A 19,426-nucleotide genomic window follows, 5' to 3' on the forward strand; every position below is an offset into this window, starting at 1 on the left:
TTCAAAATAATGAGTGGGGCCTCCCTCACTGCTCAAGTCCAAATACACTTGGATAGAAGGAATGAGTAGGAAAGTAGGAACAAAGGAGTGGCATGAACGCTGGTGGATGATAATGGAGTCATGGAAACCGTAGAGCACTGTCATGAGGTGGTATAACTGACAGAGAGATTAAGGCCATCAATGTGAAAAGGTCAAGAACAAGCCAAGGTCATCATCAGAAGGGCAAGATGATACCAGATCAACAACAGGCAGAGACAAAGTCAGGAACAGACTGGAAACTTGCAGGCAGTGAAGTACCAGAGCATGTTAGAAAAATTAGGTTGGTGGATGAGCCAAGGTCAGTACCAGAGCAAATGAACAGGTAAGGAGAAGTAGCAGATTTTAACTCAAAATATATGCTCACAATAAACATTATTTTTTATGCACACTATGCAGACATTTATATTATTTTTATGATAAAAATGCAAAAAGGCTTGTATATTTACATAAAACATTTAAATATCAAAGCAGCTTTTAAGAGGTCTGAGTTTTACATCCAGTAATATTATGCTAAATGTCCATGCTCCTTACAAGCATCTGTACTTTCCAAGATCACAGAAGCACACATGTGCATACATATCCCTAACTAGCTCAATATGTTTGTATCAGCATGTCAGAAATAAAGCTATAAATCACTGAGGGTGACATTTATTTGCAGTCAATGTACCATGAAAAAATAATGAAACAAGCTAAAAAAGTTAACACCACAAGACTTATAAAATTGTAGAGAATATAATGTCCTGTAACTAATGAAAGGAATATGAAATACCTTCCAGGAAATAACACTGTGCTTTGGGTTAACATAAAAGGGGAAGCTTGCACATAAAGATTATAGCACAGACTGTACAATATTGAAACAATTACAAAGTAGATTGCAGAGTGGATGATTGCCACTTGACCAATCTTCTTTGATATAGCTTGGCTTTACATGATGTACTGTGCATCTGTAAACGTTCCTGTTGGAGCATAATTTTTACAGCTTATTATTGTCAGTAAGAACTGCACAATGTTACTTCCATGACACTAGAGGATTACAACGTAAAGTGATTTTTTTTTTAAATAATAAACATGTCATGCTTACCTGTTCTGTGCAGTGATTTTACACAGAGCAGCACTGATCCTCCCCCTCTGGGGTCCCCCAGCGGCGCTCCTGACTAAACCTTTTGCGAGTGTCCCAATAGGACGCTGTTTCCTATCAGGGCAATCGTGCAAGCTCAATCCCGAGCCATGTAACCAGTGTCGATAGACAGCACTGCTCAAACCCACCCCCCGCCCCCTCGTTACAGGTTTTGACTGACAACATTAGTAGCCCATGGCTTCCGCTGCTATCGATCTACCCTGTGAGGAGGGGGAGACCTGAGAGCCGCTGTTCTCAGGCACAGCACTGGATAGAGATTGGGCTTAGGTAAGTATGGGGGGGGCTGGGGGGGATTCTGTGGCACAGAAGGTTTTTTACATTATTGTACAGAATGCATTAAGGTAAAAAAAAAACGTAATTCTTTGGAACAACGTTAAAATTGGTGTTCCATTTTTAGCAGAGGGTGCAGAGTCTCTTCATTGGAGGAGTAAAGTGGCACTCATCATAACTAAACATAGAAAAGGTATTCTAGCTTCTTTTTTGCTGCTCTACTTTAGAAACCAACTAAAATTAATATGTTTATGAGGTACATCTGCATCAGGCTAAAATTACCAAAGCAGTTTTGAGCACCCTATCCAGATTGGCCTTAGAAAAGCTTCTTGGTAGGAGTTCAAGAAAAACAGACCTCTATTACTGGCACCAGTTGCCTACTGAAGTAGTTTTCCATTGCCATATGTAGACTTTTTTAATGAATCACCCTTCTAGGAGCTTATGAAGCCATGTTTTCTTGGCATTGTGATTTCTCTGATACTACTGTAGGGCACTGGACTGCAGTTTCAATAAGAGATTATCGACCAGCGGTTATATTCCAAATATTTGGATTAAAGTGTATCTAAAGCCAAAACTTTTTTAGTTGTGGGTAAAATGATGAGGGGCGAGAACTCGTGTAAGGTTTTTATTGCTGTCTGTATCCATGACTAGAGATTCAACCTTTGTGTTTGTTACCGTAATTACTCTCAACAGGACTGAAAGTGAGAGAAAATCCCAAATTTTAAGTTGTCACCAGAACAGGAGTTCGAAAAAAAAACTTCCAATAGAGATACTTGTTCCAGTATAATAGGGCAATTCCCTCACTTTGGATAATTTTTCTGTTGTGTCTGAAAGTGCTTACCCCCGGAGGAGCCACTTGGTATGGTGAGTTCTTTGCCATGACTCTAAGAACTTCTTTGTCCCCTCTGACACACTTGGTTTGGTTTTTTTTTAATGTCCTTATTTATTTATTTTTATTTTGGTTTTTGTGTTTATCCCACTATATGCTGCTGCTTGTTTATATACATGCTATATTCATTACTGATTATTATTTTTTTTAGCGCAGTACTCTTTTTTGCTTTTTCTTTTTTGCTTTTTTGGTATTGAGATGCTGCAAATACCTATGAACTCAAGTATTAGTATACTATCGACAACTATATTAGCATATAGGAAATAGGCACCAGGCTACTCTGTTGTGAATACATTAAGTGTATTAGCACAAGTCAAAATAAATGTCAATGTACATAAATCACTGAACAGGTAAATGAGTCAGAAACTGAAGTGAATACTAGGCTAATATGGCAGGTAATCGATAACATTGTTGTACTAAGTTAAATAAAATATAACACAAAGGTTGCACTGCTCCAGGTGAGGTATGAGATCTCCCCCTGCTGTAAAAATTGTTGGGTGTCAGCCTTGGACTGCAACCAGAGCATGTATGAACAAACAGAAGAAGGAGATGGCGGCACTACCAGCATAAAAAATGTAGTTTATTGGAAACCCATTCAAATCGATGACACACCATGCACACACATCTCCTGTGGCTTCAGCAAACACATTTCACACACCTGTGCTTAGTCATTGCTCTAAGCACAGGTGTGTGAAGCGTGTTTGCTGAAGCCACAGGAGATGTGTGTGTATAGTGTATCATCGATTTTAATTGATTTCCAACTACATTTTTTATGCCGGTAGTGGTGCGATCTCCTTCTTCTGTTTGTTCATACTAAACAAAATAAACCTAGTATCAGCAGCATTGGTAAAGAGCAGCATAAACAGTTAACCATATAATCAAAAACTGCACCAACAATAAAGGAAAGTTTCACAGTACCCCTCTGCAACAAATAATAAAAAAAAAAAAATAAAGTGCCCCAGTGCACTCTATGGGTATCCCCCTGAGTTTAGGTATATGTATATTTCCTGAAATGGGTACCTCTGGGAGGTAGTTGTACAGTATCTGGCACCTGATTAGCAATCTTCAGCCAGCTAATGGTGGGGCCCAATCTGTATGGTGGTGCACTTAATTAGCATCCTTTTCAAATCTGCATGCAGTGGTTGGTTGTTTGGGCTGCTAAGCAAATTGGCAGTGTTCTCTGATAATGAACTGCTAATAGTGGTACGGTAAAAACCACTCACCTGGCTCCCCAGCAAACCATGCACTGAACATTCCTCCATGTTTGGCTCTCAAGAACCTGATTTTCAAACTCAGTCCCAGCACTCCAGTCCTTACAGACACTCTCACACCCTGGTCTCAGCACACCAAGGACACAGATGTTTACTGCTCCAACTCCCATACGTCAAAGACCCGGTTCTGTATCTACAAGCCAGGGAAAACTGTTTTTTTCTCCTCCCCTGTTTGCAGGGATTTTTGGGGGTTGAACTTTGTCCCATCCCCCTCCCCAGTGCAGTGTCTCCCCAAGACTACTCCTCCGAGGGTTCCATGTGGCTGCTTTAAAGTCTCTGCCCCTACAGACACTCTGGGTGGGAAGGAGAGAGGATGATAGAAACCCACAGCTGCACAGGAGTATTCGTGCTCTGCCTGCTAGTCTCATCTACCCGGCCAAGTACCTGGCTATATGTCTGCAAGAGAGGAAGTGAAGGGAAATATTGCTAATGGGATGCAGATAAAAAAATAAAAAAACAAGGAAAAACTTAAGGAAGTGTAACAACAATGATATGCGGCTAAATCATGGGACAGGGAGTAACAACAACTGGCAGCTGCAAAGTTAGAAGTAACAAAGCAAAACAGGTTTAGGATGGCAAAGAGAATACATACACTACAGAATATTACAAAACAGAGTATGAAAGATGCACAAACATGAAATCTATAGTCTCTATAAAAACAGAGAGTCAAGCTGGGATTCACTACTTTACTAAAGCAGTTCAGAACACAAACAGCTACTGGTGATTGTCCTTATGATCATTGTACCTCTTAGTGAAGTGCAGGGTACAGTGGTATAATAGGTAAACAGCTGAGGGGATCCCAGGTCTGAGAACACATGTGACCACCCCACTAGAACTGGAATACTCTGATAGTAAGTAGGAATTGTTTCCCCGCAATAGCTGGGTCTGGAAAAGCTGCATGCTATTGGACGTTTCTTTGACTGCCTGCATGCCAGTTTTGACAGTGAAGGGTCATTCAGCTGGTTGCATATCACTTGACCAGTTACATTGCCCTCATCAGATGTGGTCTCCCTGAGCTGCTGAGGGAGGAGAGCTGAGAAACATATTTCCCTGAGCGTGTCCCGAAACACAAGGAGTTTTGGGAAATGGATTCATCTGAGCATGGTAAGTAAGTGGACACTCAGCTGTAGAAGTTTTAACTATTTTCTATTCCAAAATAATACAAAACATTTGGGTTTTACATATACTTTAAAGGTCAACTGATATGGTAAGTTAACGGTCATTCAGGTTAGGGGAGAGGTAATGAGTTTAATTTTGGGGAAGTATTCAAATGTCGATACATATAATTTTTTTAAATTTTTATTTCTTTCTTAAAATATAAAAAAACCTACGTGATTTACCAAGCATCTTATCATATCCGTTTTTCATTAACCTATATTAGTAACTCTAGCTCACAAATCTACGTTTCAACTCTTTTAATTGCCACATAAGGTTTTAATCCCTGACAATGACTAATAGTGTTTATTACAAATTTGGGATCTGACACCCCTACAAAATGAGTTTGATGCCAGACATGCTCTTTGTGAAGAAACAAACTTAGAACCCATTTAGCGCAATCACTGATGCCACATGTATTATCTGCTATGACAAAATAAATCCTGGTTTCTCTTTGCTCCCTTCTGCTACGAAACACCACTCATGTCCTCCATGGGTCAAATGGCATCACTAGTTCCAGATTGTTCATTTCATGGCCAAAAAAAAAAATGGGCCACCAAAACAATAAAGAACTAATACATTTTTTTTTCTTTAGTGCCCATCTAATGTTGAAATACCAGGAAACCCCTGCACTATTTTATGACCCATTTTTTTTCTGAAGCTCCTATGCAGTATAAACTGCACAGATGGTATGCCCACCCCCTGTGCATATGCATCCATTTATATATAATACATCATTTTAAAAACATCCCTGAATAAATATATAAAAGAAAATAAAATAAATTTGCCAGAGAAGATATTTAAAGCTCCACTCCAGGATCGCTGCAAAGAAAAAAAATCCCTATCTAAATGTCCTTACTTACCTTACCCATCAGTCACATGATGCTGCAGATCCAAGCCTTCTCCTCTTCTATCTACTTTCCTTCTCATTCAGTCAGTGACGTGGGAACTTCCTATTAGATGTTCAGTGACTGGGTCCTCTCAAGATCCAGAAGAGGGCATCTTCATCACAGGGGACCCCCACCCGGATCTGCAGCATTTATGGACCTGAAGTGGATACTTAGCTTCAAAATGAAAGCTACTGTGTAAGAAAATGGGAACTCACAATAAATGCTGTACCACTAATTTAGATAATGCAGATCCACCATCCATGCTGCAGAATGCTGCCCTGTTCCAGAGAAGTTGCCTGCTGAACCTCTATGTCCTTCTATGTCCTCTATGAAGGTTAGTGGGATGAACCTTTAAGCACTGTGGGGAACCCGAGTTGGTTTCTAAAGAAGACTTCATCTGAAGTTTCCTCTTCAATGGAAAAGCATTTGGAGGAGCATCACTTGACAGCACAGTTGGTAGGAGAGATAATTATATTATTTTTTACAAGTATAGCTTTTATTGGGCTTAGTGATTCCTTAGAAATTGGCTGGCTGAATTTTTGATCAAGATGTGATTAGCCTTGATGATGGCATTGCTGATGACAAAATATAGTATGTGACATTTGTTCTATACATATAAAATTTTCTAAATCATTATATTGTCACTTTATTTCAATCTGCATTTAAAAATAATCACCATTGGACTGGATTGCTGCAGTTTGGGTCTGCTTCATTATCTGGTCCTCTGCTGTCAGTTACATCTCAAATATGCAAGGTAATAAATAAGTGGCGGAATTGGCAACAACAGTGAATAGTATTCATATTTGTGTCTGCGAACTGTCAGCTCTCACAGCTGATTTTACCACAACATCCTAACAAAAAAATGGAACTGAAAAAAATTCTACAAGATGAATTTACAGGCAATTATTTCCAGATGTTCTCAGCTGTCATTGGATATTCATTTTTTTCACATCTAGCTCAATGTGAGATTGCATACTTGTCTTTTTGTTTAGCTGTCTTTGTCTGGGAACTCAGACTGAATTACCATTTGGAAAGGGCCCCATCAACCAGTGGAACTTGCATTTGTCAATATATGACCATCTACTGTAATTTTTACTTTCTTTAAATAAACATATAGGATGTTCAGTTTTCCAAGGCGGCTACAAAACAATCTAAGTAACACGAGACTCAGTTACTTATAACATTTAATTATACAAAGTGTATGAGAACATAGTGATTTAAATATTATCTCATGTGTTTGGCTAACCACATACATAAAAATTAGATTTCTGGATGGAATAAAAAATGATAAAGACTTACACTATATAGATATAATGTGGCTATAGCTATATGTCTGTATATCTATCTGAAATACACTAGATGACTATGGAACAAGAGCTGACACTCAAATCCAACTTCCAGGGTAACAAATGTATAACAAGAGAGATTGCTAAATGAAACAATATTTTTGATGTAGCTTATTGTGCAAGTGCTACATTTACATAAGTCCTATTAAAGCATGGATATTATACAGAATATTTTTCAACTTGTAGGCAATCATATTACTGAAGATCTGCTAACTGGCCACACAGTTTGGCTATCACTCTCACCACACTTGACCGCTCCATCATGGGCTTGGACTTACAAGATTCATCACCTGGGAGTTCTTCCTTAGGTACAATGAATTGGTATTCTGGTCCAATGTATTTTACTCATGACATTCTGCAAAAGCCTGACAGTTGGATTGATGATGCTACATTTAATGGAAAAATAACCACAATCTATTCCTCAGTGAACAGAGATTTAAGTGGGTGGAGCCAACCAGTGGATAGCTGCAAGGAACAGCTGAGACAAGAACTGCAAGGAACATCTTAAAGAGGCACAAACAAACATAGGAGCAAATGCATTTTTTTATTTACTGGTGCCAATAAGATTCTGACAGCATAGTTGTGAGCTATATTTGTGAACCATCTCATAATAATCTAACAATAGATATGTGATGATATATCACCTGACATTTCCTTATTCCCACAGCAACATACAGGAGACCCTAAAGCTCACCCAGAGAGTGCGTGATTATATATTCCACTCAAGTCTAAATCTCCTGACGAAGCAAATGAAACATTTTGAAAATGCATAGACATCATTCCCCTGCATGATTATCAATAAACTGGATGAAAACAGAGGTGTTTCAAAAAATGCGTGAACAATGATAGCTGTGAAGTAGGTATGGGGGATTGATTGAACATTTTGAGAACAAACAGTAACAAATAAATCTGATCAGTTGGAAGACAAGTTCTTGCTAACCCCTTATACCCTCTTCATGCAAAATTTATAATATGGCTGTTTTAAAGATAATTTAGTATTTTTATAGTTGTTTTATTGGTTACAAATGACCTTCTAAATGTCTTACATAGATGAACAATACACAGTGAACCTTAAAGCGGGGTTCCACCCAAATTTTGAACATTATCTCTATGCATTCTCTTCCTTGCCTAGATGCTGACAAGCTGTGTAAAAAAATGTAAATCGCCGTAATTACCTTTTTTTTTCTAATCTTCTTTGCACTTCCTGGTTTTCCTCCCATGGGAGTAGGCGTGTTTCTAGCCTCTCCCAGACCTCCCACAGTCCCTGGGAGCTAGTCTCAGGCTTCCCAGCATGCATTGTGCAACAGCGTCATCACAACATCTCTGCTCTCAGCATTCACCGCATCCAGGAAATACATGCTTGTGGGCTTCAAATGCCCACAATGAAGATGGAAACCGCCTTCAGTGAATTTTATAAGTTATTCTTTACAACGAAATCGGACACAGGCGGACTTATTACACAGAACATGTGAGTAGATAATCATGAGAAGAAAAGTTTGTGAATGAACTCCAAAAAAAAAAAACGATAGATAGGTGGACCCCCGCTTACAATAAATTCTGAACCCAGAAAGTGGTTGTCCTCTGTGGACAACCACTGCTGGGCCTATAACTTTGTTAAAAGCCTCAATACATATCAAAAGCTCTTCTGATTCTTCCTTTAGACCGAGTAAAAGTTTATCCAATCTCAAAATATTTTCAGTTTGTTACCACACATCATGAATGTCTTCTGCTTTAAATAATCAACTGACATTCACCAAATTGTTAATTTATTTATATAAAAGTATCAATACATTTACTGGGTGCTCCCATTTAATTTAACAAAACAGAATACTTGGACACATTTCTGATCCAGTCAATATTTCACATTACAATAAGCATGATATGGTTAAAGAGGCACTGTCAATTCCCTGAAATAAAACTAAATGTCAGGTCTGTGCTAAAAAAAGGGGTATTAAACTAATTTAATCTTCACTCTAGTTCTAGCATGGCAGCATCTATTAGAATCTTCAGAATGTATCTTCCAGAAGTGTTGGATACCTTTGACCCCCGCCTGTATGGGCTGAATATTCTTTCCCTGACCCTTAATGGGTCCTCTACTAAGTCCTGTAGTGTCATAATGGTCAGAGGAAGGAACTACGGGGCATGGCAAGAGACACAGGTATCGGACACTCCAGGAAGTGCTAAATGTTAAAAGTCTGACAAAGGGTGCAATGCTGTAGCAGAACGTAGGAAACACAGAGGTGAGTATAATACCATTACTGTTGCAGGGACCTGCCATTTAGATTTTTTTCTCTAGGAAACTGATAGGGTCCCTTTAAACACTACAACATTTTGATTCCTCCTAGTAACTCTATTTCAAGATATTAGAGACCTTTATTTAACAGAAGGCAATAAAATTTAGATCTTCTGCAAATGCTGGTATAGTACAGGTAATATTTGAAGTTGGATTTTTCTTTGCATGTTTTGAAATTGAATTTGCTCCAATCATCGACTTTTGTTTTTTTTATTGTTCTATAGTGATTTATCTTCTTTTCTTTATACAAGAGTAGCATCTACATCCTGTGTTAGAATTCTAGCTTAGAGATGGCACAATTATGTAAATCCCAGTGCCTGTACAATAACTTTATTGGCTGTGTGTGTGTATGTGTATAGCTTGCCTCACACAGGTCAGCTCCCTACTTGTACCTCTCACCCTGTAAACTGCCTGAAAGTTACAATGGCAAAACTGCCCACTTATGGTTGGGCAACTAGAGATGAGAAAATCCTTTCTCTTTCCTGCAGCTGACTAGAGACATAATTCTCCAAGACTACATCTCTCAGGAAGACAAAAAGGCTATGCCTTAGCACAATCACTTTACTGAAGCAATAAGGCTGTTTTTGATAAATGCTATTATTTAAAAGAAAAATTATAATGTGTTAGTGTGACACATCCGGAAGTTATTCATACAGACTTATAAAGTTGCTGAAAGGTACCCAAGCAGGGCAAAAAAAAAAGTTTTGGTTAAATCTTTTACTTCTAGAGCAATTTTTTATTTTTTCCTAAGTTAGAAAATTACTTAAGATAACCCAAATATTGTATATTTTCCTGAAAGCAGATGTCCTGACAAAATAACCGTTTTTTTATGTTACACAATATTTGCGCAACTGTATGTCAAATCTATATTTTCAGTAAAAACACACTATAATTAATTTAATGCACGCAAACCCAATATAATCCCCCTTTATTTAAAAAGAAAAAAATAACAGTTGAGACTGTGTTGAGTAAAGAGACACCAAATATGTCAAAACTGAAAACTGTGTGTGCCTGTGCAATGGCAAAAAAATACAGTACTTCAAATCATCAATGGGCAATGCTTTAAATGCCTTATCAATTTAAAGTTACTATAAATAATGGAAGTATTCCTACTCCGGTATGTACAGAGATACCCAAAATGTGTTGGGCAAATGCATGTGCATGCACAGGCACTGCTACATTTTTTCTGCATTTTTTTTTTAAATTTTATATCTATCTTTTTAAACACTTTTTATTTTTTCCACATGATTTTATTGCTCTCACAAGGTGGCTGAGAAGCCCTCTATGATGGCATTGGGCAGGTGGCAGGTACTTTGTATGGGGACATCAGGGCCTATCAGACCTCTAATGTCTCCCCTTTACACTAGTAAAGCTGTTTGATGACCCAACTTTGCAGTCATCCTGACAGTTTTTTGTGGTCCCAGGCTCCCAGCACTCTACTGGGGGGTTCTGTTTAGGGTGGTACCCTGAGAGTCCCATAGAAGTAATTGGGCTGTTCTACAACCACCTAAATCACTTCCACTAAATAGCCTGGAGCCTACTGCACAAAAATCAAGCTCACAGCAGCTATCACTGCTGTTTTAACATATTCAGTGGCGTTACTTGTGGGATACTGCATGTAATTGGCAATGAAAGGATTAAAGGCCCATCACCCAGCATCCAATCATCACTTTTGCTTCACGCTCATGACTTTTTTACTCAGCCATCATTAGCAATGCAAATACTTGGCACTGCCAGGTATGGAGGAGAAGCATGTTACTCACTACATGTGACAGCACTGATGTTTGGTAACTGGCCTACCACTGTTACATGGGGGTTGGGTTGACATTCAGCCCTCTGTAAGCTTCGACTGGAAATGTAACTTCACCGTACACAGGGTTGTCTATCTTCACTCTCCATGGCTGAATGGAGCAGTGAGAGAGTAAAAGGAAAGTGAAAATATATTGTTGTGGAGTGAAGAAATAAAATCAACCTTTTGCTTTTTCTTGCATGGCAAAGCACAGATTTATGTTAAAACTTTTAATGCGATTTGGCAGACTAAATGGCTTAGCCAAACTGACCATGAAGTTTGTATGTATGTCTGCTGAGGATATCATATTGTAAACTACACAAGCTGCAATAAAATGTCAATGTACTCTCTAAAGCATGTCTGTTTTAGGTGTGTGAATAAAATAAATAATGAATCTCTGAGTGTTTCAAAGGCACCAGCATTGTTTACGTTCAAATAAGCATTGACTCAATGCTTTAGGTGCTGTGCCCAGAGGTTGAGTTGGTGCTAATCTGTGACAGACCTATTGCTTTTCTCTTGGGCAAAGAAGTGTCACCTGCAAAAGCTTGTAATTAATGAAGAGCATTTTCACCCAAAGTTCACTCCTAACATGTCTCATGACCTGGAGACTGCCAGAGTGTTCTGGTAGGGTCATCGATGATGTCAGCTCGCTGAATGTTGTGTTTAGTTTTGGTAGGCACTAAAAGGTGCCCTTTTAAAGTTACTGACTCATAGCCTTCTAAGAACCTCACTAAACAAACAGAGGAAGTTTGCTGTATTTAGTTACGGGTAATAGAGCATTGCACAGATTTTAGCAATCTGCCTGTTTTCTTGCATTACTCTAAAGTTAATGAGGAAACCAGAACTAAACACACTTCCTCCAGAAAATGTATGCCATGCCCTCTAAAACTCTGTATTCTTTGATTTGTTTTATGACAATTCCACTGCTGATGAACCAAGTTGGATATGTGATTTCTCTTTGCTGGGATACTTTCTTTTCTGTACAGCAGCTGAATGCTTTAGGGTCTTTTAAAACTGTTTTGGGGGTTTTGGGTGGAAGTTATCAATCAATGAAAATAAGCTGCCATGTTCAAATTCTATCCTACTCAGCACAGAAAAATGTGGATTAACTTGGGGGGAGGGGGGAATAACAACTTGAGGCTACAAAAAGAGAATTCCAAAAAAACTCCATGCTTTTAAATGATATAATGCCTGTGCATAAACACTGAAAGAAAGAAGGAAAAAGTCATATGCAGCATTCAAGAATTAAAAAAAAAAAAATTGCATAGCATGAGTGCCAAGAGGAAAAAAAGCATGCATACTACTCCATCTACTAGAATGCTCTTCTGAAGACAGCAAGGACAAATTTTTAACTAAATGACATAAGTAGGTAGGGCTTAGGCACCCAGGACACTTAAAAATTACAATTGGAGCATGAATACTGGGGTGGTGACTATCTGGATCAGAAGGATAAAACTTTGTAGGAATAAGGATGACTGTGGAGGCACTGTCATCTTGTCCATGCAGGACTAAGTAACAGAGTCTCTGCAAAGCTGCAAAGCTCCTCCACCCCTTGACTGCCTTATACTCACGTTGCCTGTGAAAACTTTCTCTACCTTGCACTTCATTCCTAGGAGTGAACCAAAACAAACAAGACTGGAGTATTTAAAATAAATAACAAAAACAAACTGTTGCCTCGTAAGGGCCTTGGACTACCTCCTCTCTGAACTGGTTTTGGTTCTCAGTATTTGCCAAACTGCAATACAAATTTCAAATGCAGTCCTTAACTGCCAGGTACAGAAACCAGTAAATCTTTATCACCAACAGCAAACAATCCAAAAATAAATGAGCTAATCTGCCATGGGTTCAGTTCATGAGGGGTTTGTCAAATCCTGCTTAAAAACCGTGAAACCCAACTTTAGCAGCAAACCATTTTTAAGTATATGAGCAGTGGTGAATCTTGATACTAAATTCTGGCCATTTTCAAGGTTAATAAAGAAAGCTATTGTCAAAAAGGAATGGGAAGCTAGGCACTGGCATTTAACAAAGCAAAAATATGTAAAAAAAAAAAATACAGTGGGGAGAGTTTACCTTTAATGCCACATGGGAAAATCCCCAATTCTTTAAATTACATGCTTGGGCGATGGTTTTAAGCTGTATGTGGTGTTATAGGACAGTACAATTTTCACAGACAGTGTCAATATATTCTGGCATCACATATTTTAAATATGTCATTGATGGTTTAATTTTTACACTTAGCTTGACCTAAATACAGCAGTAACACCTCAATATGAGTAATTTCAACTTTAAAAAAATTGAATTTTTTAGGGAGTTTTGGCTGTGATACCTGATCTTTTTTTTATCCAGCATTAATAGGTCTATATTGGCTAGTGGAAGTGACAGCCACAACAGATTTAAAAGCCCTTAACTTTTACAAACTGGCCAAGAGCTCAACCATTTAACCATTTAAGGTTCTGATAATGTCATAGCACATGACAAAATGCGTCAACCTAGAAGCACAGTGCAAGGTAATTGAGTCCTGCGTGGAAGGTACGCCGATCCCTGGAACTTTTTATTCAATACCGCTATTTGCAGCCATCTGTAAAATGATATTCCAATGCTTGCATGGATGTCATATTGCTTGGAACTTTTATAAATAAACCTTTTTATTCTATGAGGAGCATTTTTTTCTTTTCCCTGGTTCATTCTGCTGTATGAGAGTCCTTGTCATCTATATCCTGGGCTGCCGGGTGGAGCAAACGGGAGTTCGTGTTGATGACTTACATCCGGTCAAGGTGACCACACAAGCCCGATTTGACTTCTGTTGACGTAAGGCATAGAGAGTCAACGACATTAGGTGAGTAGGGACCTATACTCTCATTTGTTTTTGTCCTATTTTGGGGAAGGAACATCTGATATTGATATCTTGGCTAGTGTTGGTTATATGCATTCAAGGCTACAGAGGTAATGAGGATTCCAGACACATAGGAACACGGATTGTATATTGGATACATGGACTGGAATATTTATTTAGCTATCACTTTTACCATTTAACTAAATTTTTGAGAAAATTGGAAAGGGATTCCTCATTTGAACTACTTTTGGTTTTCACATGCAACACTATTAATTCAATACTCTCATATGTCATTAAAGAGGAGTTCCCATTAAAAAAAATAAATAAATAAAAGTCAGCAGCTACAAATACTGCAGCTGCTGACTTTTAATTGGACACTTACCTGTCCCAGGGTCCAGCGATGCGGGGAATAGAAGCCCCGCTCGTCTCCCCCTCCGTTAGGCGGCGCCGACATTGCAATTGTGGGCATCGGGCTGTGGCTTCACAGTCGGGCACCCACTGCGCATGCGCGAGAGGCACCGTGTGCCGTGATTGGCCGCTCAGTCATCTGGGACCTGTAATGGGTCCCAGATCATTGACAAGAGGGAGGGAGCAGAGCTGAGCCCTTCCTGTGCTGTGGGGAAGTGATGTCACCAGCCCAGGCACTGAAAGAGGCAGACTACGAGAGACCCCCTAGCAACAGGCATTTAGAGGTGAGTAAAAAAAAAAAAAATTCCAAATGTTTTTTTTAATTATTTTTAGGCACATTCATGTATTTTTTTTTTTTGGGTGGAACACCACTTTAAGTGGATGTTATATATTTATTCACTGTTTTGTTTTGCACTAGTCACTTGTTACAAATTGGTTACACTTTTAGACAAGGGTTGTTAGCCACGGAGTTCTTTTTCTTTTTATTAATTCTCATTAGTCACGAGTTGAAAAAGGAGATTGGTTTACACTAGTCACTTTATTGTTATAGTTGGATACACAAATAGCAAGCCCTGTTAATCTCTGAGATTTTCTCCAGTGCAATTTCTAGCATCTCATCATTGATCACAGGTTGTAATAGCAGCTGCTCATTCACATAATTAATTTAGTTTAAGATGTTATATGCGATATAGCATATAAAATATATGATTTGACTGTATAGTTTATGAGGTTTTTTTACCAGTACAATGCAGTACCACACTGCGTTGTCTTTTAGAAGTTTAATAAAATGAAAAAACACTGAAAGCTCAAAAGCACTTAATAATCACAACTTTACATTCTCTGAATTCCCTCCTATCCCCATACCCAAAATTCAAACTATAGACTTCAGGTATGGGTTTGGTAGAAATTGGCTAATGTCAAGACAGTTTTCTACCATTTGAATTATGGCTTTGAGGGGCTTTGAGGGGCAATGCAGGATTTTTTCTGCATCAAAAAATAAAAAAAAATTGGTGGAATCATTGTGGGGCAGGAGAGGTGCCAGGATCTGGTAATGGTGGCAGGTATCCATTTGAGGTGGGGCAGATGTCACTTAAAAATGTAGCTTGTATCATCAGCAGCAGTGTTTATTTTTGTAAAAAAACTTTGTGGAGCACTGAAGGTCCTCTCTGAGAGCACACGGGCTGCAGGGCAAACCAGAAGTTCCATCACATACGTACATCGCAAAATCTGGCCAGTGGTCCAAGCATTGACACCTTATAGTTATAGGGTCCTCACTTCTGAGAGTGCCTCTAGTGCCCTGTTTATCAGGTAACAGAGTATTTTCTACAAAAAAAACCCATCTCGTTGTAGCTCACTATTTTATTCGCTCCTTCAAAGGGTGCCAAAATGCTGCATATGTCCTGAATGATGAGAACCTTAGCTCCCCGGGACCTGTTTTTGTATTACAGTCACACAGTCGCTGAATTACCAGGTTGAGGGTGTGTACCAGGCAAGATACACGTGTGATTTTTTCCTGGCAAAAGGCAGCCAACAGGTTAGTGTTTTTGTCACATACAATCTTGCCTGGCTGACGATAGTGTGAGGTCAGCCACCTCTTGGCCAGGGACTGAAAAGCTGCCAGAAGCTCCATCTCAGTGTGGCACTTGTCCCCCAGGCATACAAACTGCAAAACAGTATAACTGCATGTATCCTGTGACATTGCATATTCTCTGGGCAAGACTACTGGTTCTGTAGGGTCTACAGCTTTATTCCAAAATCAAATAAAATATATGGTCATGTAGGTAACATTTTTCATGGCCAAAACAATGCCCCCCTTCATCAGGGCTAAAACATGATTAACCACTTGCTGCCCAGGGCAATTCTGACATTTCTCATATACATGTCAAAATCAGCATTTTATGCTACAAAATGACTTAGAACCTCTTAACATTATATAGTTTCTGAAAGCATAGGCCCTGGAGAAAAAAATGGTCATTGTTACAACTTTTAATGTTGCACAATATTTGTGCAACATTTATCAAATGCAAATTTTCAGGAAAAAAAAAATACATCTAAATGCATTTTAGCACACAAAAACACAATGTAATACCCACATTTTTTTTATATAAAATATTTAAAAAGATAATTTTTGCATTGAGTAAATAGATACCAAACTTGTCAAGATTAAAAATGTTACACGCCCGTGAAATAGCAAAAAATTATGGTGCCTAAAAATGAACTCTGGCACTAGAATTATTGCTTCCACTCAGATATTTGCAGCAATACCTCACATGTGTAGTGCAATCATGGTTTACATATGCATGCAGGACCTACATGCGCATTCGCATTTGCACATTTTGTTTATTTTCCTATTTATTTTATTTACATTTTTTTTACACTGTCTCTTTATTTTTTTTTTTATTTAACTTTATTACTATGACAAACGTTGAAGAACAACCCTTGTGATAGCATGGACAGTGATAGGTACTGTTTATGGAGAGATCTGGGGTCTATTAGACCCCTGATCACACCTCCGCCCTCAAAAGCATCTGATCAGACCGAGATTATTTTAATCAGATGCTTGCCTAGCCTGTAACGGCTAGTAAACAAGCAACTGAAACTGGAAGTAATTAAATCCTCGTCACTTCCGGCTTCATTCATCACAGAGAAGAGAAAGGAATGAATGTTCCTTCTCCTCCTCTGTCGGTAGCTGGCCCACTAAGTTGCAGTGGTCCTGGGCTCCCCAGTGGAATGGCAGCGGGAGGAGGGGTTTACTTCCACGCCCTATAAAAGTGATCCAGGGGGGCTGTAGAGGATCACTTTAGAATAAAAAGCCCATCACTAGCTGTAAAAATCAATACCAGGAATAAACGGCTGCTACTGCAGCCATGATCCTGGTATAACTACTTCCACCTGAGGCCATATATATATTGTATCTTGGTGTCCATACCTCCAGTTTTGTGTCTTGGTGACCATACTTTTTTTTTTTTTTATAAATCTTTACCTGGATTTGCAACTTTCTGGTGTGGTGCTTCAATTTTTATTTCCCCAGCATACTAGCAAAGGGCAGGGATGGCTTTCTGGGCAAAATAATCTTGCAGAGGATCATACCCTACTCAGTGTGGCCCCCTTACCTTCTTCCTCATTTGACATGGCATATCCTAAGCTTTTCAAACCCCTCATGAGAATTCTGTCCCTTTTCACGGGCCACAGATGTTGCAGCAGATGAATCAGAAGAATCTTTTGGAGGGGTGAGAAAGATGTGGAAGGGAGAAATGAATAAGAGAAGTAGTGTGGGCCTTTTGCTCATGATTTGTACCACTTAGGTGCTGCCAGGGCAGCCATCAGAAGTCTTGGGGCCTCTTACACAGCTTCAGGCCTGGCCCCCCCGGGGTCTGACCACCAACATTCCCCAGGGCTGTCCCACTGGCCGTCCCACCGAATATGCCCACTGGCCATCCCACTGAGTCCTTCAATGCACCCACTTTTATTTTAACACTATCCCTGCCCAGCATCACCCATCCCTCTCTAAGGATGCTGGGCGCGGATGGATAGGGATACATTGTGGAGACTGGAGGGATGGATGATGCTGGGTGTGGATGGATGGGGATACATTGTGGACACTGGAGGGATGATTCTGGGTGGGGATGAGGATGATGGAGTTACATTGTGAAAATGGATGAGGATGACTCTGGGTGTGGATGAGAGTTACATAGAAGTCGGAGCAGGTAACTGGTTTTGACAGGTATCCGCTCCCTCCCAAAAACTGCCAAATGTGGCAGTGGAGGGAGGAAGGGTGGAAGGGTGCAAACAAGTGTAACTTCCCCTTTTGGATGGAGCTCCACTTTAAAGCTTGAAAAAAGGAAAAAGAAGTGTGTGTGTGGGGGGGGGGGGAGCAGCAGCTAAACAGCCACTACAGTTGTTGCTGACACACAGAAAAATGTAGTCTTGAAAAGGATTGTTGGGTCTCTGAGCTATGGGGGGGGGGGGAGGGTACACAATAATATGTAGCCCACCACACTGCAATCCACAGTAATTTAGCACGATATAGCACAGCATTGCACTGCATAGAAACTAACTCTCCCTACACAGACTGTCAGTTTTCTCTAAACTACTCCAACACACACACTGACAAATAGCTGCTGGATACCCTGCTGGCAAAACCTCCATTATTGGCCAATTCAACTGTTCTGGGTTCAAAGGACATGCAGTGTAGTGTAGGTCTGGAACATTTCTGCAATGGGTTTGCAGGCCTGTGTGCACCTCAAACACAACGATTCACGATTCACCTGTTCTAGGGTGAGTATGCTCCTCCCACATAGATACAATGAGTGTGCATTGGTGACAAGGACAATAAGTGTTTTATTGACAAGATCTCCAGATAAAAAGAAAAGAAAAAGAGGCCTAAAAAAAGGACCGATATGCTGCAATCAATTACTATTTGATCTTGGGTTTAAACATACCTCAGTTTCATAGGTGTGTGCAGCCTATTGCATTAGGGTGTGCACCCCAAAGCTCAAATACACATGCCTTTCTCTGCAGCCTCAGCTGCATGGGACAGTGAATGAATGGGAAGTGCTCTCTGCTTCAGCTATGAGGAAACAGAGTGAGCGAGTGTGTTCACTGTGTTCATTTAGAAAAGGAAGGGGCTTTAAAAATTACATATTTATCAACCCCTTCCTCTGCTTTCCATTCTGAAACACCCCCCACAGCAGCCAGGAGAGAGGAGGAAAGCCAGAAGCACTGTGGGGCGGGGGGGTCAATACAAGGGGGGGAAACCTGGACAGTAGGTGGAATCGGCACCACATGTGCGCACGTCTATACTCAGTTTCCTATTGCTGATTTTCTAGAAGACTACTACTGCAAGGAAAAGTGATAAAATAATGAATCTTATTGCTGGTGGTGTATAATTCAGAAAAGAACTAAAACAGACTGACAGTAGAAAAAAAAAACATCTGGATCAAACACACTTTTGTTTTTTCTCTCATTAATGCAATTAAGTCTGTTGCCAATGTTAATTATTCTTAACATGCTAAACAGCTTATACGAAGAACATATTTACTAGCTCTAATCATCTGTAGTTCTGCAATCATGCATGACTAAATAGAATACAGAAAAAATGTGCT

This window comes from Aquarana catesbeiana, linkage group LG02 (assembly GCF_042186555.1).
Source record: "Aquarana catesbeiana isolate 2022-GZ linkage group LG02, ASM4218655v1, whole genome shotgun sequence".
NCBI classification, from domain to species: Eukaryota; Metazoa; Chordata; class Amphibia; order Anura; family Ranidae; genus Aquarana; species Aquarana catesbeiana.